General features: G+C 40.8%; 1 long non-coding RNA gene across 1 annotated transcript; it reads right to left on the reverse strand.

The window, feature by feature from the left end:
- Positions 1-1,923: 1,923 nt before the first annotated feature.
- Positions 1,924-6,273, reverse strand: LOC118262623 (uncharacterized). The gene is made up of 2 exons (XR_004782527.2): positions 4,290-6,273; positions 1,924-2,247 (listed from the first exon to the last, which is right to left on the reverse strand). It is a non-coding gene; the product is annotated as an uncharacterized LOC118262623 (long non-coding RNA).
- Positions 6,274-23,047: the final 16,774 nt, after the last annotated feature.

A 23,047-nucleotide genomic window follows, 5' to 3' on the forward strand; every position in this document is an offset into this window, starting at 1 on the left:
GAAGGATCTCGTCCAGGACAGGGAGTATCATCTTACGGCTGACACTGTCACTCCCTACTGCATTGGAACTGATGGATACAATGCTCTTTCTAACATCACAAGCTGTGAGTTGACTAAAGAAGAAAGGTGAGTAGTCGGGAGAGGGAAGAGAAGAAAGATAGTGTAAAGTCTTAGACTTTATAGACCCATTAATATAGGGTGAAGAGGAGAAGTGTTTATTTAAGGATTCGATATCTAGATTGTTGGTGATAGGAGTTTGACGCTGTTTGCCAACTCCCATCGACCTTAGAAATGCCCAAACCTTGGCTGGGTTACCATTTTCTACGGACTCATGAATATGGCGGCGTTGAGCATCCCTACACATCCTGTTGCTCCGATTACGAGCAGTAACGTTCACGTTTAAATTTGGCTTTCGCTGCTGCCTTTCTGCGAATCGCAACTCTGATCTCGTCTGTCAGCCACGGCGCTGGTACATGCTTCATTTTTACAGGTCGGATTGGGGCATGAACGTCATACAATTCATTGAGTTTTTTGCTAAACACCTTGATTTTGTCATCAATTCCCTCAGCAGCAAGGAGCTCAGACCAGTCAATGCTGCCGGCATCCTCACGAAGCCTGTCGTGGTCCATGCCACCAAAATTGCGCTGAAGGAGAGTTTTAGGTTTAAATTTAGGAGGAGAGAGTTTGTAGGAAAGGAAGATAAGGTCATGGTAGGAGAAGTTGTCAGCAGAACATTGTCCGTGCTTTACAACGTGCTGGTCTGACGAGACAAGGATAAGATCAAGAAGAGAAGGTGAACAGTTAGGAAAGTGGTGAGTGGCACTTAGTGGAAGAAGAGACAAGTTGAAGGATTGAGCAATGGATTGAAGGGAAGAGGAGCGAGAATCCTGTTTCAGGAGACAGGTGTTAAAGTCACCCATAATTATGCTATGACTGTAAGAGGGAGTTAATTTTAGAAGTAAATTTTCGAATGAGGAGAAATAATCGACGCGTAAAGAAGGACAGTAATAGACACCGAGCAATACTCTGGTATGTCGCAGAGTTAGCTCCAGGAAAAGATGTTCGCCAGCGTTCTGCGGCGGGGGCTGCGGTGACATATCAATTATTTTAAAGGAAATGTTTGCTCGAAGGTATATGGCAACACCGCCGCCGCCGCAGCTCGTACGATCATTTCTTACTAACTGGTATCCAGGTAGAGAGAAGGAAGTAGAGGGAAGACAGGGTTTTAACCAGGATTCAGAAACTAGGATTGCATGGATACTCTTACAGTCAAGATTTGCCAGCATATCGTGGTAATGAGCCGGAATACTCTGTGCGTTTATATGGACTACATTTAGATTTTTCGGTACATCGGAGAAATGTGATTCAAGTGTGTCAGAAAGTGAAGGAAAACTGGTAAAGCTGTCTTGATCAGAATTTGCTGAAGCAAAACTATCATTATCACTCTGCGTGTCGTCCATTATAAAGTATAAATATAAAATAATAAAATATATAAAATGTATGCAATAAAAAAAAAAATTAAAATAAAATAAAATAATAAGTTTTAAAGTGTGTTGTGTGAATACGCAGGTCCACCTGCCGGTTACGTGTCACAATTCAAAAAAAAAAAATAAAATAAAATGTAAGACTACCTCACACAGTGCTGCGTTCGGGCAAAAATCCCAGTGTTTATAAATAGATAAATAGATAGGTGAAGAAATAGTAATCAGAAATCATATAAAAAATAATTGTGTACATATAAATAGTAATAAATAATATTTGATATCATCTGCACTGATATTGCCTATGGTTTCATAGACAATTCACGCATCCGATACCAAACATGGAACGCAACTATAAACTTCACATTTGACAGGTGTCAAACGTCAGTAACAGTTAACATTCGTAAACAATAAAATAATGTAAGGAGAATGAAACCACCTCTACAACTTACTAAATGGTTTTAATATTACTAACACAAATACAATGCTTGATATTACCAATTTCTGGCTACAAAGGATAACAATAAAGAGATACGATTCAAAAGCGATATCATGCACCGGTCGCGGTGCGGTCTGGAGCGGAAGTGGGCGGAAGTGACGCTTGTCTTATCCTGTCAATTGAATTTGACAGTTCGACAAACGTCAAACCGACGACGTTCCCTTACACGGCCTCTCCTGACACACTGGCGTCCTCGACAGGCGTGGTTGCACCAACTTCTTCACCGTCGAAGACTGGAGTGCTCAGCACCTCTGTCATCGGAAGGATCTGCACGAATAAAAACACATCCCAAGCTATATTAAGTGGCAAGCAAGTGTTGAAAAGAAATAAGATTTCCAATCCTGTTGAAAAGAAATATTAAGATTTCCAGTCCTGTTGAAAGGAAATATTAAGATTTCCAGTCCTGTTGAAAAGAAATATTAAGATTTCCAGTCCTGTTGAAAAGAAATATTAAGATTTCCAGTCCTGTTGAAAAGAAATATTAAGATTTCCAGTCCTGTTGAAAAGAAATATTAAGATTTCCAGTCCTGTTGAAAAGAAATATTAAGATTTCCAGTCCTGTTGAAAAGAAATATTAAGATTTCCAGTCCTGTTGAGATAATAAATGATCTTTTGCAATAATAATTAGTCATATACAAAGCAACATAAGGTCTAGGTCGCAAGCAAGGCTAGACATAACACACAAAGTCAAATTATTTAACAAGACATAATACACAAGGTCAAGTTATTCAACAAGTAACACACAATGTCAAGTTATTCAACAAGACATAACACACAAAGTCAAGTTATTTAACAAGACATAATACACAAGGTCAAGTTATTCAACAAGGCATAACAAACAAGGTCAAGTTATTCAACAAGGCATAACACACAAAGTCAAGTTATTTAACAAGACATAATACACAAGGTCAAGTTATTCTACAAGTAACACACAATGTCAAGTTATTCAACAAGACATAACACACAAGGTCAAGTTACCCAACAAGACATAACACATAAGGTCTAGACATCCAACTAGACATAACACATAAGGTCTAGACATCCAACTAGACATAACACACAAGGGCTAGTTATCCAACTAGACATAACACACAAGGGCTAGTTATCCAACTAGACATAACACACAAGGGCTAGTTATCCAACTAGACATAACACACAAGGGCTAGTTATCCAACTAGACATAACACACAAGGGCTAGTTATCCAACTAGACATAATACACAAGGGCTAGTTATCCAACTAGACATAATACACAAGGGCTAGTTATCCAACTAGACATAACACACAAGGGCTAGTTATCCAACTAGACATAACACACAAGGGCTAGTTATCCAACTAGACATAACACACAAGGGCTAGTTATCCAACTAGACATAATACACAAGGGCTAGTTATCCAACTAGACATAACACACAAGGGCTAGTTATCCAACTAGACATAATACACAAGGGCTAGTTATCCAACTAGACATAATACACAAGGGCTAGTTATCCAACTAGACATAATACACAAGGGCTAGTTATCCAACTAGACATAATACACAAGGGCTAGTTATCCAACTAGACATAATACACAAAGGCTAGTTATCCAACTAGACATAATACACAAAGGCTAGTTATACAACAAGACATCTGACCTATTTTTATGATATCTTTGATTGCTTATGAGCTTATTTTTTTCTTTATTATTGATTAAATTTATTTTAATTGTATAATTCTTTATTATTTAATTTGAATTTTTAATTTGATTATTTGTAATGTTGATTTTAAAGTTATATAGTTATGCATGTAATTTGTAGTAATTATGATTTTATTTTTCTCATTTTTTTTTTTTTTTATGTCTCGATACTGTATCAAAACTGGGGAGGAGCAAGACAACCCCAACACAAGGTCTAGACTTCAAGCAAGGTTAAACAAGGCACACAAAGTCTAGTTATCCAACTAGACATAATACACAAGGTCTAGACTTCAAGTAAGGTTAAACATGGCACACAAAGTCTAGTTATCCAACTAGACATAATACACAAGGTCTAGACTTCAAGCAAGGTTAAACAAGGCACACAAAGTCTAGTTATCCAACTAGACATAATACACAAGGTCTAGACTTCAAGTAAGGTTAAACATGGCACACAAAGTCTAGTTATCCATAACTACTATATACTCCATAACAACTAGACATAACATATAAAGTCTAGTAATTCAACAAAACTAGACACAACACAAGGTCTAGGTTTTAAGCAAGACTAGACATAACACAAGGCCTAGTTATTCAACAAAACTAGTTATGGTTAGCCATTCAGCAAGTACTCACATGCAAAGAAAGCAGCACACCCATAAGGAGTCCATTCGCCATTCCAGGGCACTATGAACTGCAACACAGCAAAGTTACCTTTCCATAAGCCCCAGCAACAAGTTTCAACTCATTTCAGTCATTCTTCAAGATTCTTGTGACCCTATAAGGTCCGTGCATTCCAGGATCTGGTTATGACAATAGCAAGGTCTTCCTTTTGGAAAACATGAGGTGCTCTGCGTACTGTGTCACACTCCAATGCCAATCAAAAAGTTGAGTGGAGATGCTTGAGTAGTTTCCTGTTTGGTGACATTTTGCGAATGCCACAGCTTTTCAGACCACTTATTCTTCCTGTTATAGGTCTCAACCCTTAACATATTGAAAAGAGTACAAACACCGCTCCACTTGACCATTGGCATGATGCATCTCAAGAGTTATGTAGTGAATGGAGCATCCTAAATCATTACCCCATTTTACAAAGTTTGCTGATTTTAACTTGCAACCACAATCAGCATCTATAAGATGTGGAGTGCAATACAAGGAGATAGCATTTATAAATGCTTTCTGTAGCTCATAAGAATACTGTGTGTACAGTAGGTAAATAAGACAGCAATTAGAAAAAGCATCAACCAGAAGAAGAACATGCTTATAGCTATTATTCCAGTAGAGGACCCAGGACATTGGTATGAAGCAACTTACTTTAGGTATTAAAGCAACTTCTGGCTTTTGCCATGAAGTAATAGGTTGTAATGGTGCTTAAAGAATCCACTTACTAGCCATGCAAGCTAAACAATATGCCATGTACTTTTTCACAAAAGCATGAAGACATGGTTCCTTAACCAAAAGTGATTTGGGATCAATCCAATAGTTTTATATGCACCGATGTGACAATTTTAATTATGAAAGATTTTAAGTACCGTAACCATAACTACTAGCATCAGTATGTGCCTTCGTATTTAAATCAGTTTCAAAGATAGCGATAATATTTCATCATTATGAAAAACATTTAAGTGTAGGATTTTGAGCAGGTCTGTATTAAGTAATGTGATTTTACAGCCTCTTTAGAGTGAACAGTCTCAATTTACGCGACCTTCATTTTTACTCCCGACTGGTTTTACAAAAGTAGAAAAATAGTTAACTAACTCACACAGTTTCAGATTTTTATTTGTAGCAGCAGCTTTTAAGTTAGTTTCATTGACCCCACGTATAACGATCGCGCTAATTAGTTCGTCACTTAACCCTTTTAAAATTTGTAATCGTAATAATGATCGTCTTACGTACTCAGCATACGTAACAAAACTATCAGAATTGGTACTCATGACCTCGTATAACATGTTCGCTACGTCAATCTCGCACACAATGATTTAAAATCTCGTTTGAAGTTACTCCAGGACCGATCCGTAGTAGGTAACCCACTCGTCTAACCAAGATTTCGCGTCGCCTTTAAGACAGTGACCGATACGTGACAAACATTCAGCATCATTCCACTTATTAAGAATTTGAGCTCGGTCTACCTCATCAAACCAGGCATCAACGTTGTGTATATTCGGGTCGAAATTTGAGACGCAAAAATCACGTGTTCCGCCATATTTTAAAGAATGAATTGCATCAACGAATTTTTCTGTCGAATCACAATTTGATGGTGGTACTTCGATATTAGACGACGTACCTAACGAAGATCTATCCTCTAACGCGTTTAGCCTCATAAGAATTGTTTGAAAGGAGTTACGTAGCACTGAATTACTCCGAGTTCGCGGGCTGCGCGCGAGACGGTTACGATGCCGACGCCGTTTTGAGTGTCGACTCCTCGAACACGGATCTCCTCGGGATATGTGAGATCCACTGCGTGAACGATCACGTTTGCCCATTGTTACACGCAATTACACAGTAATCCGTCACTAGTTACGCCACGAATCAAGAAGCCAGAAATTGATAATTAAAGACTGCACGTGGATATGCAATAGGTAGGAATCCCACTTCTGATGTAAGGAGAATGAAACCACCTCTACAACTTACTAAATGGTTTTAATATTACTAACACAAATACAATGCTTGATATTACCAATTTCTGGCTACAAAGGATAACAATAAAGAGATACGATTCAAAAGCGATATCATGCACCGGTCGCGGTGCGGTCTGGAGCGGAAGTGGGCGGAAGTGACGCTTGTCTTATCCTGTCAATTGAATTTGACAGTTCGACAAACGTCAAACCGACGACGTTCCCTTACAATAATGTTATTAAAGTGGGGTTTGACAGTTTGTATTTAAATATAATAACGTTGAGTGGTAAAGATATAGAAAATAGTTAGAATATAGAAGGGTATAGGAATAAAATATAATATAATAATGATATGTTAAGATAGGTAGAAGCAATAAATACATCAAAAGTAATAAATATATTGTGAAGGTACTCGATTACTACCACAAGACAAAGGAAATAGGAAGTGAAATTGTTACCCGAACGAAGCAGGATTATCGAAGTCACTTTTTAGTGGCGCCGCGCTTCCCTCTCCGTGCCACTGCCGCAGGAGATCGCTCGGGGGCTGCTGCAGGAGACTGCTCGGGAATTGCTGCAGGCTCGCCAATCGCACGCAGTTCATTGTGACTTACAATGCGGTGCCTGACGCCATCCGGACCCAGGACAAAGATGTGGCCCGCTTTAGTCCAGCAGTTCGCCACACCGAACTTATTCCGCGCTGCCATGAAGACCTGGTGACGTGTCTTCGTCAGGAACTCCGATATTGTGATACCCGTGCCCTTTAGTTTGGTCTTATTGTACCAGACCTTGTCACGGGTATCTACATCCTGCATCTTGACCAGTATTGGTCTGGGTCTTGTCTTGCCGGCGAAGCTGCCCACCCGGTGACATCTACGGACATCAGAGGTAGTGATACTACCCATTTTTAGTTTCTCCTGGACCATGCTTGCAACCACCATTGCAGTGTTTTCGCTCTTGTTCTCAGGGACTCCGTGGATCAAGAGCATCTTTCTACGGCCTCTCATCTCCAACGCATCCATGTCCCGGACAAAGAACTCCATCTGCCGCTGCAGACACTCAAGCGCATCTAAAATGAACCGCTTGAAGGCCCAGTAGTCCTGTGCCAAGCTTGAAGTGCTGCCAGATGCAAGTTTGGAAGGCGTACCGCTATGCCCAGCTTCAAATTTTGCCATCCTTTCTTGGAATTCCGCCCTCATTGCAGCCAGTGTTCCATTCACAGCATCCACTGCTTCCATGTTGTTGGTGATGTTGTGAGTGTAGTTTTATATTCAGTAGTAATAATGACACTAAACCAGCAGGTAGCGTGCCTTTCAATATGTACTTATTGTTCTAAATAATATTTATAATTTAAATTAAATAATTTATTTTTGGGGGAGACGCTTCCCTATGTGTTTCACTTTGTACACCTCGTGACCGAACCGGATTCAATTTTAGAATATAAAAGAAGTATAATGGATGTACAAAAGTTTATTATATTATAATTACACAGTTAGACAATCACAATTAGGTAACACACAGACAGCAGTAATATAGTTCAAACAATAATCTAGGTACAAGGTAGGGCGCCGCGCGACGCAGTCGCGCGCGCATGTGCTTTCACTACGGGCGTGTAGGGCCGACTCGCGACGTGAGGAGCGGTGGGAACGCCGCGGCTTGCGTTAGCGCGCGAAGCGCGTAACCGACGCGTCGGATGATATTCTCGTTATAACACAGCACGTAAACGACGCGACGGATGATATTCTCGCTACACACTCCCCCTCTAGTTCGGACATAGCGCCCTCGCGTTCGGACTAGCATCGAATTTACGGGGTCGACCACGCTTGCGCTTCTCACGAACCGGAGACACGATGTCGCCGACGAATGGCGTTAAGTGTGACACATGGTACCGTCCAATGTGTTCAGCTCGCGTAAGTCCCTCGATAACATAAGTGGTGGGACTTACCACTTCCCGAATACGATACGGGCCGTCTCTCCTAGGGATGAACTTCGCGGTTTGTCCACGGCCTGCGTCGTTCATACTCTGCGTCTTTAGGAGGACAAGGTCACCTACCTTATAATCCGGAGGCGTACGTCTACCTTCATCAGCATACTTCTTCCTGATGGACTGGGCCTGCTCATGGACATCCCTGGCATCTAGAAGCGCTGTCGACAACCTACGAAGGTAAGGCGTAATACTCGGTACGAAATTATCGTTATCCACGATGGCTTTCATATCAGCCACGACGTCAGATGGTGCGCGCAGCTCCCTTCCGAAGGTAAGAAAAGCCGGTGAAAACCCCGTACTCGCTGTCACGGCGGAATTCATCGCAAACCTTATAGCTGCGAGATGGCGATCCCAAGAGGCGTGGTCCTTCCCCACCAGAATTGCCAACTGGGGTTTGAGGTCCCGGTTCTTGCGTTCAACGGGGTTGCTTTCCGGGTGGTACAACGGCGTCAAAGACTGTTTGATACCCATCACGTGACATGCCTGTTGCATCACCTCAGCTACGAACTGAACTCCGTTGTCGCTGACCATCCTACGCGGGACTCCAAACCTCAAGAAGACTTCGCCGATTAAAATCTCAGCGCACTCTACGCTGGTGGCGGTCTCCAACGCAAATAACTCAACCCAGTGAGTACACACGTCCTCTATAATAAGAATCCAACGGTTACCTTTAGCCGTCTTCGGCAAAGGTCCAAACAAATCTACTGACACGACCTCGAACCGGCGAGTCGCAGCAGGCGTCTGCAGTAGTCCTGCAGGCTTCTTGTTGTCTGCTTTATAACGCTGACAAGCAGCACAACGTCTAACATAGTCAGCAACGAAGGTTCTCATACCTACCCAAAAGTAGCGAGCTCTGATGCGCTGCAGGGTTCTCTCAACACCGAAATGACCTGCGGTGGGAGCGTCATGGAAGTCAGCAAGGATGCCCTCCCTTTCATGACTCGGTACCACGAGACAGGCGGAGTCAACGTCGTCAGCCTCGGGTGCACACCGATACAATACTCCATCAGACATCAGATAACCTCGTTCTGACCAGCCCCTCCCCCTAGACGGATCGGAGTCCTCCAGATCCTCTACGATCGTCTTCAGCTCGGGGTCTTTGAGCTGGTTATCACGAACGTCGGCAGGTGCCCTGTGTGGTATATCTACAGTCACTAAGCATACCTCGCATCCACCTGGGTCCTTTTCACAGCAGGCGGGGCGGCTTAGCGTATCTGCAATCACGTTCACCTTACCGGGGGTGTACTGGATCTGTAAGTTATAAGTCTGAAGGGTCAATGCCCACCTTGCCAAACGGCCACTAGGGGACTTCAAACTCATCAACCAACGCAAGGGTTGATGATCAGACTTAACGATGACCTCTGACCCTTCGATGTAGCCCCTGAATTTAGTCACCGCCCAGACTACAGCTAGCGCTTCCCTTTCCGTGGTGGTATAGTTGCGCTCAGCCGGTAACAGCAACCGACTGGCGTACTCCACAGGCCTCTCGTCAGGGCCCTCCCCCTGCATCAGAACTGCTCCGAGACAGTAACCACTACTGTCGGTATTAAGAGAGAAGGGCTTACCTTCGTCGGCTTGACGGAGTATGGGCGCGGTGACCAGGAGTCTCTTGATATGCTCGAACGCAGCCTGCTGCTCCTCATGCCACCTCCACGAGCTATTCTTCTTGAGAAGGTCAGTTAAAGGCTTCGCGACAGCGGCGTAATTCGGCACAAATCGCCGGAACCAGCTTGACGTAGCTAAGAAACCTTTAAGCTGCCTCTCGTTCTTCGGGGCAGGCATGTCAGCTATGGCTGAGGTCTTCTCCGGGTCTACCTGCAAACCACCGGGTACAATAATGTGCCCCAGGAACCGCACCGAATCACAGGCAAAACAACTTTTCTTGCGGTTAACACGCAGATTAAATTTATCCAGCCTATCGAAGACTGCCTCCAGATCCTCGAGGTGTTGTTCGAAGGTGGGCGACAGAACAATCAGGTCATCTAGGTAGCCTAGGATACTTACCGATCTACCACCACCCCGGGGGTCTGAGGATGTCACAGCGCCGTCACTGGTCTCGAGTGTCCGTGCTGGTACAACCAGGTTCGACCGGAACCGGTCGATCAGTCTCTGGAACGTGGCACCGGAGTTGCGCAATCCCATGGGCATTCTCTTAAACCTGTAGGTCCCAGAGGGCGTAACAAACGCGGTCTTGTCACGGTCCTCTTCCGCGACACTTACCTGGAAATAGCCAGAATGAAGGTCGAGCGTTGACATGTAGGCGGTGGTCTTCGCGGCATGAAGCACGTCTTCTATGCGCGGCAGTGGGTACCGGTCAGGCTCCGTCACAGCATTGAGCTTGCGGTAATCCACACATAACCGGACGCCACCGTCTTTCTTCTTCACCAACACTACGTTCGCGGCCCACGGCGACTCACACTCCTCTATAACGTCTGCTCGCAGCAGCTTCTCGAGCTCACCGTCCAGCAGCTGCTTCTTACCTGCCGACATCCGGTAGGGTGGTGAGGCGGTAGGCTCCTGCCTCTCGCCTACTCGAATGTGGTGAGTAGCGTAAGATGTAGCTGGTCCCTCGGTGGCGAAGCGCGCAGCCTTAGATATTATAAGCTGGTTGAGCTGCGTCCTCTGAGCAGGTGACAGCTTAGATCCCTCGTTTTCTCTCAGTGCCAGGCCGGTGGTGTTAACCTGCATCAGCTCTGCGTCACTGGTGGACATAAGACTGTAAGAGCGCACAAAGGGTACCTTCACCTTTGTGGAATCTGAAAAGTACCAACAACCACGTTGAAGGTCAAGCAAAATACCAGATTTCGTAATAAAATCTTGTCCGAGAAGCGTCTTATTCTCCGCCCCTGGTATAACAATAAATGTTGTAGGTACAGTACGTCCCTGTACTACAACATTCGTATCGCACAACAACACGTCACGTGTATGTTGGGTCCCGTCGGCCAACCCTATCGTGCGGCGGGCCGATGTAAAACTAGTCCCGTTCTTCAACAAAATAGCATATAAACCGGGGCTAGCTAAGCTTTCGGTAGCGCCGGTATCAAGCACAGCGACACCTAATAACGAAGCCACTTCAATATTTATCGTCGGCTGCGACGTGGAGGAATCGTGTGTATAAACACTTTGGAAACTTACCTTCCCGTCGGCGGCCGCGGCTGGTGCATCTTCTTTGCACTTGCCTTTACAAGTGGGACATTTCGACCGAATAACACCTTCACGACCGCAACCATAACAAGCTAACTCATTACCTTTCGACTTACACTCGTCCATCGTGTGTCCGAAACGTTTGCAGCGTGCACAGCGTGGTCTAACACGTTTAGAAGTCGCGCTACTACTATCTATGTTCGAACTAGAGTCGGACGTAGTCGTTTGAGGGTTAACATTTTTCACCGCAGCCGTTTGCGGGTTAATATTTTTACCGGTCGAGGTTGAAGGGTTATCTTTATCACGTAAGTTCGTGTTCGCGGTATTATTGTTGTGAGACGATGTACTATATTGGTTCGCTTCGCCCAGCATCTCCTCTACGTACCTAGCTCTCTCAAGTAGACAGTCGACACTACTTACGCTATCACGCGGAACACGTTTGCGGATTCTACGGTGTAACAGGCCATACACTATATCGAGTTGCATTTGTTCTGGTAAAGGATATGGTAACCGCGAAATGTTAGCACGCACACGCGAAATATATACGTCGGCACTTTCACTTTGTTGTTCTGTCGCGAATATGTCGCGTAAGACCCTGTGGGCTGGGCGCGCCGCGCCGTACATGAAGCGCAGCCGGCGTAACGCGTCGTCCCAGCTCTCCACCGTAGGTCGCACTCCTCGCCACCACACGGCGGCGTCTCCGGTCAGCAGCATCGGCAGTCCTCGTAACGCGTGGTCGTCTGAGACGCCTGCGCACTCCTTGTAGACGAGCACGCTCTCGATGAACGCTTCCACGACGTCGGCGTTGCAGGCGGCTCCATCGAACCGAGCCGTGCACCGGGTAAAATTGCTCTGCGCAGTGTGCACCGCGTGCACTCCTGCAGCAGGAGGTTGAGTCGACCCCCTCATCATGCTGGCCAGGATCCTAGATAGCTGGTCTTCCGTCATTGTGATCATATTCGTATCGCGTCGGTCCGTTGTGGTAGGTGACGCCGCCGCCATGTTGTCGTCCGCGGCGGTTCCCGCCACTCGCGTATCCGTGAACTCTTCGTCACTATCACTACTGCGGTTCTCGACGGCCGTCTGTCCGCGTGTTTTCGGCATCTTCTCGAGACACGACGGTTACAGCCTCGGTACAGTAGGTACACAACAGACTTCAACAGAGCGTGGAATACGTTCGCACTCGCGTAGGTACTTTGAGCACGAGCCACGAGTTGGGCGCAATTTTTGTAATGGATGTACAAAAGTTTATTATATTATAATTACACAGTTAGACAATCACAATTAGGTAACACACAGACAGCAGTAATATAGTTCAAACAATAATCTAGGTACAAGGTAGGGCGCCGCGCGACGCAGTCGCGCGCGCATGTGCTTTCACTACGGGCGTGTAGGGCCGACTCGCGACGTGAGGAGCGGTGGGAACGCCGCGGCTTGCGTTAGCGCGCGAAGCGCGTAACCGACGCGTCGGATGATATTCTCGTTATAACACAGCACGTAAACGACGCGACGGATGATATTCTCGCTACAGAAGTTAAATAAATACGGTATTGACTCTATTGTCCCTTAATAAATAAATAAATAAATACTCTGTATAAAGTGGTTCACAAATAGTGACAGTGAAAGAGATAGCTCTTTCGTAACAAACTCATATGTAGATTTTTTTTGGCATAATCAGTCATTTATATTTACCTACTATTGTAATCTTCAAATGCAACACTATCTCTCATTAAAACCGTGGCAGATACTTTTAGCACACCTTATAATTATATCTGTGCTTCACTTTTCGTTAAATTAAAACGTAAAATATTTATGAGTAAAGTTTAAATGGTACCTCCTTGTTTCGGCTTCGGCCGGAGGTCGTTGTAGTTTGAATTATCAAGAGATTTATATCGCGGAGGATATCATGTTTGTATATTCAAATGTGTAGTGAATTAATTAATGCGAAACGTACGAGATTTTAGGCCAAATCTAGGCTGAGGCTGTGGTGGAGAATAATGATGTTGGCTTTCGTGGTTTTGGGAAATTTGTTTCTCATGACGACAGGCACGAGTATGAGGTAGTCAGGAGACTGGATTTAGATCCATGTCACTTCAAGGACTCTGATTAAACGTGAAAATCAATACATAGTAAGCAAAAGATTACCGTTTTCTGTAGTGTGTTCCTAGCGGATTAGAATACATTAGTCAATACCCCTACTCGTAAGAACCATCTAAGGATCTGCACACTTGAGCTGCGGACTGCCTAGCGGGTTTACTGGGGCTCCGGCTCGAAAAACCATGAGTAGGAACGGGATGATTTTTAGTCAGACACTCCCTCTCGCCTCACCCAAGACAGGAGAAGACATTTAATGACATTCCCCCTCAAAAAAAAAGGTCTGCATACTTAACAGAGACTGGGCAGTAGCGTTCTCTTATAAAGTGAATGCCTGTGATGCTTGAAGACTATAGCTGAGGAGGAGGTTTATAGATCAACGTGGTCGTGATCAGGTGAACTAAATATTGGTATCTACACTACAATAAAATTGCTCACTACACAGTACATAAGAAGATTTTCCACCAAAACAAAAACTCAAACAATACAGGAAAAAATATTTATATAAGGAAAAATAAAATACCTTGAGGGTTACACATTAAAGTAAATGAGATGTACTGTGTTCAGTTCACATTTCATTTAGTGCTGGGCCTAGGTTCTGAATGTCGAGGAGATGCGGCTTCTCCGCACAATGAGATCCACAACAATGCACCATGTACCGGAGCAGGCGCGCAGTTAGGGGGAAAATACTTTCTCATTATACAAATGAAAATAAAAATTGTTTGACTGCTCATTAAACAATAGTCTGGGAATGTTCTTAAAATTACCTATAATAAATCTTTGTTTAGAGAGGGAACCGCCTTCGGTTCTTGAAGTGCCAACCTACATATTTTTAAGTCGGGTATAAGTACTATGCTGAAAACGCATCAAAATCGGTTCAGCCAAACGTAAGATAATCGCGCACAAACTTACATACATACATACAGGACAAACTGAGAACCTCCTTTTTTTGAAGTCGGTTAATAAAGGTGAATTAGGTAAGTAGTAGACCTGATAAAACTTGGTAGATGAGTTTCCTCATATAAAACTCGGCCTGGCACCACGAGGAAAATAAAACTAAAATTTCTAGAGATTGATATTTATATTTTTTTTCTGGATAGTTCAATTTTAATATCTAATACTAGAAATTAAGGCACTATAATTCTAACAAAGTTTCAGTATGCAATGTTAATAATACTATGTCTTGTACAATGTACGCCGTACCGCAACTAAAGGCTTTACAATATCATTTGCTGTCGCCAGCACGGGTCTTAAACTTGTTGTACCGATAGAGGCGACGTTAGTTCGGTAAGAAACTTGATATAATTACAAAACTACCCAACGAGTTGAAGACTTAGCAGTTTAGCTCGTCGCTGCATAACAAAGAAAACTATTTACGTTAATTACGAAACTTTATTAGCGCTTATACGACACAATTACTTCACCGTTTTATTATGCGGAACCATTAACCGACCTCATTTTACGCCCATTTTCATTTTTATAGTTTAATAACGTCGCTCTCCATAAATTGTATGGGATTTACTTGTAATATGCAGATTTTTATGGACAATTGTTTTATTGGGGCCCTTTAGTTTTGGAGGGCGCTGTCTAATTAGGTCCGAGGTATTGTTTTGGCTTTTATTCTACAGTAAAAGTGCTTTGTTAAAGTCAAATAAACGTAGCTGATCATGGTTTGTACTGTGTTGAACAATATAATGAAACTACATATCATTATCATCATCAACCGAGAGACGTCCCTGCTGAACAAAGGAACTACACACGATATTATAATTACAAAAAACATTTTAGTCAAATATTATCACTGTGGACAGTCATCTTTCTCTGGTATGCCAATTCTTTCACCAAATATTAGTCTAAATAGAGAAAGTATAGTGAAAATGTATCTATTACTATAGTGTTCAAGTTTCAAATTGGCATACTTTGAGAAAACAATCAATACAATAAACTAGTAGATCACCAACTTACATCTTCAGCACACAATAACAATACATAAAACAATCAATACATACGAATTGAAACATGACATATTCGTAACCTTAACAGAATGATTTCGATTTTCGCTTATATATAGACGTCTAGAAGTTTATGCCCCATAAAACCAGCATTGGACATTAAATTTGATGTCCCATGGAGTAAACGAATGCTCCTAAGATTGCCCCCGTCATAACTTGGATGATTTGTGGATGATATAAATCGTACACGGTTTAAGAGATGAGCAGTGAACACTGCTGAACACTGAATTAATATTATTAGTGTGTTATTTTTTGGAAATAGTTTATTTGGTATAGTGTCATACCTATTTGCAATTTAGTGACTTCAAGAAAAGGAGAAGGTACTACATTCGGATGTATTTTTTTTTGTGGGGGCAAATCATCACAATGTCTTCTCCCACCTTGGGTGAAGCGACAGGGAATATCAAACTCTTACTGACAGAAACCACCCCGTTCCTACTTCCTCGGTAACCCGCTAAGTAGACATCACCTTTTTTATGGAAAGTAGTCCTCAGCTACATTAATCTGTTTCTTCCAATATGCGAACTCACGCTTAGGATGCAAATAAATAAATAGGTATAATTTGAATTCATGAATCTTTAACCTAATATTAAATTGCAATAAGTGTGGACCAGACAATTTCAATTAAATATACGAGTTTGAAAATGTATTAAAAATAGACTAAAAAATTGGTTTCTTTGTAATAGCACACAATGTGAGTTCACTGACCTCTCAGTCTCGACATTGTTGAACAAAATTTATTTAAAGCAATCTTGCTCACATGTGTGAGTATGTAATTAAAAAACATTTTAGATTTATTAGACAAGTTTAAGTAAAATAACACATTGGTATATTTTTAAGCAGATGTTATTTTGTACTTAGTTAAACAAAAGTAATTTTGTTATACGAATAACGTCAAGTTTTGTATTCTCTAAAGATGTAGGTAGACTGAAATATTGTTCAAGATTAATTGAATTCACAATCCAAAAGTTCTAGTAAAATATACCAAAAAATACTAATATAAGGTAATAAACTGTGGAATGAGCTATCGTCAGCGATATTTCCGAACCGGTAAACCTTTCAAACCGTCAAGAAAAGAATGTATTCCGATTTGAAAAGCCGGCAAAGCACTTGCGGGTATGCGGGTACCCATATGGGCGGCGCTGATCGCTTACCATGAAGTGATCCGTCTGCTCATTTGCCTCCTATTCCATGAAAATAATAATAACATGGCAGAACTATTCATCTCAAAATTTGAACCAACATGGATGCTGTGATTTACACCATACTATTTAGAATTTTAGAAACAGTTTCTCTATTAAAGCACTAAATAGAGAATTCACCACAAAATCTCTAACACGGTGTACGTTAAAGCATCTAAGTAAAATAATTAAAAACTATAATTAGTGAAGTGGTTGAAAGCGTCCGCGTTTGATATTTAATTACTCGCCGTCGGGGCTACAGGCGTAAAGGGACGGGATAATGGAAATATGCCGGAGAAGCAGATTCATAATATAGAGGTATTATAGTGTAATGTGTTTGGTATATCGTGCAGATGTGTGTAGATGGAATTAAAGTCATAAGTCAAGGTAAGTAAGATAGATATTAGAACAGAAATGCATATTTGAAAGGCATAACGTACCTAGCATGCATCACATGAATATCTGTTCTTAACTTTGACTGCAATTGGCTGCGTTGTTTCGGGTCTGGGTGTCATGTGCATGTGTATATGTACGTAAACAAACCTAAACGACCGGCAACGTTTTTTAAGAAAGAAAGAAAGAAAAACCTACAATAAGTTGTTATCAAAAAGATCAATGTCTTTTGGTGAGTAAGAGATTTACTTAAGTAATAGTTTGGTATAAGTTAGTCTTTATTTTGCTAATGAAGCCTTGGATAATGTCCCGGGAATTCATGACGATTACGACCATACAATTCTCACCAAATGAACTGACATTAATTACAACTAATATCAGTACTATAAGAAAAGCCAATCTAAGCTAAGATAACACAAACATATCTATCTAGCACACTGACCTAATTCTAAACCGCGAACTTCGTAATTCTAGTCATAAATCATCCGAGGGCCTAACAGACCCCAAAACCGCTTCAGACAATACGCTGCCTCGATAACCATCCCAAATCTGTCTATTGTTAGTGCCGCTTACTAAACTCAAACTTAACGACTACATAATTAACTTTTTAAAGTACATTCAAGAACTTGGGACGATTGAGTTTCATCCATTTTTAATTGAGAATTCGAGATTTCGTCTGAGAAGTTTACTCGGGTTTCTTGATAATAGTGTGCTTATGTTGTTGAGTAGTAATAATTGAGAAGATTTTTAAGTTATTCTGTAATGTAAATCTGTTTAATGAACTGTTTCGTTGACCTTGAAAGTGATTCTTTAAAGTATGAGGTCTTAGTTTCAATTTTAAGGAAAATGTATTGTTGGAGTATTTGTTTTAGAAATTCACGACAATAGAACATAATTTGAAATTGTACTCTGTTGTGAATTAGAGAAATAGTAGATCTTACTATAGTACATAAACACTAAAAAATTCTTCTTAAATCTAACCGAAAATCAGAGACACCAAAACGCAGAAAGAAGAACAGAAAAAATGGAACCAAACTGATTATTTCTCTGTAAACAAGAGCAAACCAATCGGCCTACAAAACGAAGGTGTACCTCAGGGTACTTTATTAGGACCGATCTTTTGTTAGTCTCAACAATGGATACGTTACTTGTTAGAATACGGCTCAAAAGGAATCACCGACTGTTTGACAATTATATTGAGAAAATTGTGTTCCTTGAACCGAGCGTGGTAGTCAATAGAGAGCTAACTGGAAACAGAATGGGAGTTGTAAGTAACACATGGAACGGTTATTGTCGCGTAGTTCAGGCCATAACATGAGCATGTGGACAAAATGCGTTTTGGTAAAGTTATGGTTGGTGAAGTTCAGACTGAGAATGACATTTCATATTATAAGTTTTGTCGTTTCTTAGAGTGCATTTAATTGACCACAGACAAAAATAATATTTATTTGTTTGAGAAGCTTCATGCACATAATTACATATGAGGAGGACTTAATGCCATGGATATTATCTACCAGCGTGAACTTGATGCAGAAAAGAGTGTACGATGGGTCCAAGCAGATAGCCGACCTCTTCTAGATTTGACCTGTAACGTTGCTTTTTTGTAGCCTATTTACAAAAATAAATTCATTGTTTCATTGTTTTAACAATATTCACGAATTTTAACTCTCTAATCTCTCAAAGGAATTAGTACAAATTGCAAACACATAAAAACTCTGTTTTCCATACATTGCAATAATTTTAATCAAAAGTTGTGTCTCTGTTTGCGCGGCACGTGAAAAACATAACAGTCCCAAACAAAATTGATTTGTAGATGTAGCGTGAAATAATTTAATTAGATTTGCGGGCCAACAGTTCTATAAACCGATACAAATTACCTACTAAATATTGATATTCAATTCATAATTTATTTATAGACTGTCGTGTGTATAGTCACTAACATGATTGCTGAATTTGACGTCATCATTTCGATTCAAAAGACATGATATTATTAGATTTGTTGATTTGTGACTTTCTTTGTCATGTCTATGTCGATATTACAGTAATAAGTCACGTAATTGGCGGGAGGGAGATGTACTTTGAACCTACTTTCGGGTATGTTCTAAAACTGCGACACTGGTCGTAGGGCACTGTAGCATGGCGTAGCAGCGGCGTAGCAAGGTGTAGCAGGGTGTAGCACGGCGTAGCAGCAGCGCGCGCATTTAAGCACTTGCGTCTCCCAAACCTGCCAAACATAAGAATAATGACAACTATCCCTTCCCTTTTGTTCAGAAAACATCTTCTGGTTGATGATGGTGATACTGAGTGATACATATACTTCTATTATTAAGTGCAACGAGACGGTATGTTATCAAAAACCCATAAACAAAAAGCGTTTTAATTAAAAGTTAGCTACGTCAGTTGGCAATGTTTATTACAAGCTATTAGAGCGAGTGGCCAAATTCGGAGGCGAGTTATTGACTAAGGGGAATGGCTGGAGCTGGAGCCGGCTACACTCACAATACACTCTAAACGAGATGGTTACACTGCGAAATGTTCCATTTTCTAGAGTTCCCTCGTTCAAGATGAGAAAACCACTGAGTCTAATTTTATTGTGTTGATGTTGACTTTTACGGAGTGAGAGGTTTAATTTGTTGTATTGTCTTGAATAGATTTTAATGAAGCGCAGACATTTTGTTAAAGATTGTGTTAGTTTATAATAATATACTTATCATATCACCTTAATTTTTTGTTTGCTTACAAATATAATTTAAAAGTTCTTCTGTAGGTATTTTAATGTAAAACTAATCATAGCTATACATTTGAAAGTTTTGAGTAAAATAAGTTCAGCAAAATTCCAGGTATTTCAAGAAATATTCTTTATCTCCAGCTTGACGTACCTATCTCAACTCAAAGTGACATTCAACAATCACCTCTTTTTATCATAATCCTCTTTTATCTACAGAACCTTTAATTCGAGTAACTGTCTCAATTTTTTCTCTCCCGTTCTGAGCGCGAACGTGTCCATTGTTGGTTTTCTTGTTATCTGTGAGTTATAACGGTTTTATTGTCGCGCAATCTCACCGCAACTCTTCATTACTTGCTGCAACTGTTCGCTGGTGTATTTTTATGAATTGTTACTTGTCATAAACTTTGTTACCGTGGGAATAAAGTCGTGTTTAAGATAGAGATGCGATGTCAGGTGTGGTTTAGTCTCTAGTGCATTTATATTATTTTGGAACAACAAAACAATGTTATGCCTCATTGCTCAAGTGGTCGCAAGTGTGACTGCCGAGCAAGGAATCTCGGGTTCGATTATTTTTAAATACAACCGCCTTCGATTTTCCCTACCACTTCCATTTTTTTTCGTAAGTCTGGTGATATCCATACCCTTCTGATAAGTCTGAAAAATACTATGCTCAAAACCGCATCAAAATTGAGCACAATCATACATACAGATAAAACTGAGAACTCCTGTTTTGAAGTCGGTTTAAGAACAATATTTAACCTCAAAATATTTAAACAACTATTATCATAAAAGAGTACTTGTAGAAAACCGCAGTACCTTTGAGAGTTAACTACAAAAATATACTACGTAGGTACACTTAAGATCCCTCATACTACCGGTAAAAACATTTTCCCTTGTATAAAACGTTCCCTAGCGAGCTAACTTCCTGACTTCTATACCTGTTTCTTAAGGCAAATATTTTTCTTTCATTAGTTGCGGTCGATGTAGCGGTGGCGGAATTTTTATTTTTATTTACAAGTTCTCAGTTTATGTGGTTTTCATTGTGGAGTGTTTGTTCTGTGTGTCATGGTTTTGGTTTGGTTTTATTGGAGAGGGATTGTTGATTTTTCTGTGATGAGGTTAATTAAAAATATATTACGATCAATGAATTCCTTTTAAACAAAAAGTGATAAGAAGAAAGACTTTGTGGAAAACTGTGGTAAGCCCATATGCACAGCACAATGCATTTTTGTTAAAGTAAAATCCATTTTATTTCACCCATTTAAAGATTTGGTATTCACCACTTCTTAAACTTGTATTTTATTGACTTACTTAACCGATATTATTGTGTTATTTTAAAATCAACAAGATTACATACATCAAGCATCATCCCTTGAAGGAATACCAGGAATATCTTTCCAGTACATCCAAACACCAGATCTTCTAAACCATAGAACCTTTCATGAAACCATTCAATTTAACTCCTCACACCGATAGCATCGCACTAAAGATGTACAATACAAGTGACATCAGTTTTAGAGCCAGTCTCTAGCGAACTATCGACACGCTGTCGAAACGTCAAGTGCCAACGAGTTAGAACATTGACTGACAGACGATTAAGTGTCACAAGGGTATAGCAACAGAGCTGAATTTACAAGTGACGAGTCGATATTTGATGCTGACTTTTTTTGATAGTTTGTAGGATTGTAGAAGATAGGATTTGTGAATTTGTTTGGCAAACATCAATATATACGCAGCGTAGGGAACTGTTACTGATCAGTGACGACACAGGATAGGAATATTTCTGAGATTTTCTTGCTTGAAATCTTAAGTAAATGTTGGCAAACTAGAATTATATTGATGCTGTTGTCACTCAAATATCTCATTGAATTAAGATTAGAAATGGTTGAAAACAAACTATTAGAATTTTATATTAAAACTGTTGTCTCTTTATTATTAGTAATTTACGTGTGGGAGAGCTATATTTCGACACGAATGGGCCGGCTAGACCGGAGTAATACTACGGCTTTACCAAAAACCGACGTGAAACAACGCTTGCGTTGTGCTTCGTTGTGCGAGTGAGGTGGCTGGAGGTCCAATTAACTCCCCTTTCCAATCCCCGATTCCCCAATAACCCTTAAATTGTAACGCCTCTGGTGTTTCCGATATTCATGGGTGGCGCCAATTGCTTACCATCAGGTGATCCTTCTGCTCGTTTACCGTCTTATACCATAAAAAAATTAAGTTAAATAAATAGTATCCCTTTTGCCAAATTTTCTACCTTTGATCAAAGACGTGTCAGTATAAATACTTTAGCTTTGATAGTGTCTGTTGTATCTTTAAAGACTAACTAAACTTTGAACTTGTTGTCAAGGAAGTTTCTTTAAGTCTTTAAACGAATTTGAACACTAGTACTTACTGGTAACCTATAAATTCGTTTGTCACAACAACGTTTGTAAAACTAGTTATAAACAAACAAGTAGTTGTGGAAGTAAAATAACTGTGGTTTAAATGACGGCTCGCAGCTGAGTGGGAACTGTTTCATCGCTCCACTTATTATAACTTAAAAACGTTTTCTTGTTCTTTGATTTTTATTTCGTTTCCCCCGTCATTGCATTGTTTCTCATTTCTCAAATATCTATGTACCGTATTATTTTAGTGCCATTTTATTTTTTGAGCAGTTACTAAGATTGAAATGAATTGATGAAATAACAAGACTTATGTTGGTAAAAGATTAAAGTCCAGAATTTTGATGTATTAAACTCTCTATAGGACATGAGTCATGAAATAAGAACTAGAAGAAAAACGTAACTAAGTACTAATAATAAATTAACAAATTAGAATAAATACTAAGCTTACTTTTAAGTGTAGGGAGACCCATGCTTCAGCACGAATGGGCCGGCTCAACCGGACTGATACCACGACCTCACAGAGAATCACGTTAAAGTGTAATAACGTTTACGTTGTGTGAGTGAGGTTACTGGAGGCTCAATAGCCCTTCTTAACAATCTTCCCAATCCCCGATTCCCCAACAACCCTTAAAGTCCTAACCCCTAAAAGGCCGGCAACGCACTTGTAACGCCTCTAGTATTTCGGGTGTCCATGGGCGACGGCAATTGCTTACCATCAGGTGATCCGTCAGCTCGTTTTCCAGCTTATACCATAAAAAACTTACAAAACCAACACACTCACTCAGAACTGAGAAAACACAAGCCATATTTCAATTTACAAAGGTGTATATGAAACATTTGAAGCTAAATACAA

This window comes from Spodoptera frugiperda, chromosome 12 (assembly GCF_023101765.2).
Source record: "Spodoptera frugiperda isolate SF20-4 chromosome 12, AGI-APGP_CSIRO_Sfru_2.0, whole genome shotgun sequence".
In the NCBI taxonomy this organism is placed as follows: Eukaryota; Metazoa; Arthropoda; class Insecta; order Lepidoptera; family Noctuidae; genus Spodoptera; species Spodoptera frugiperda.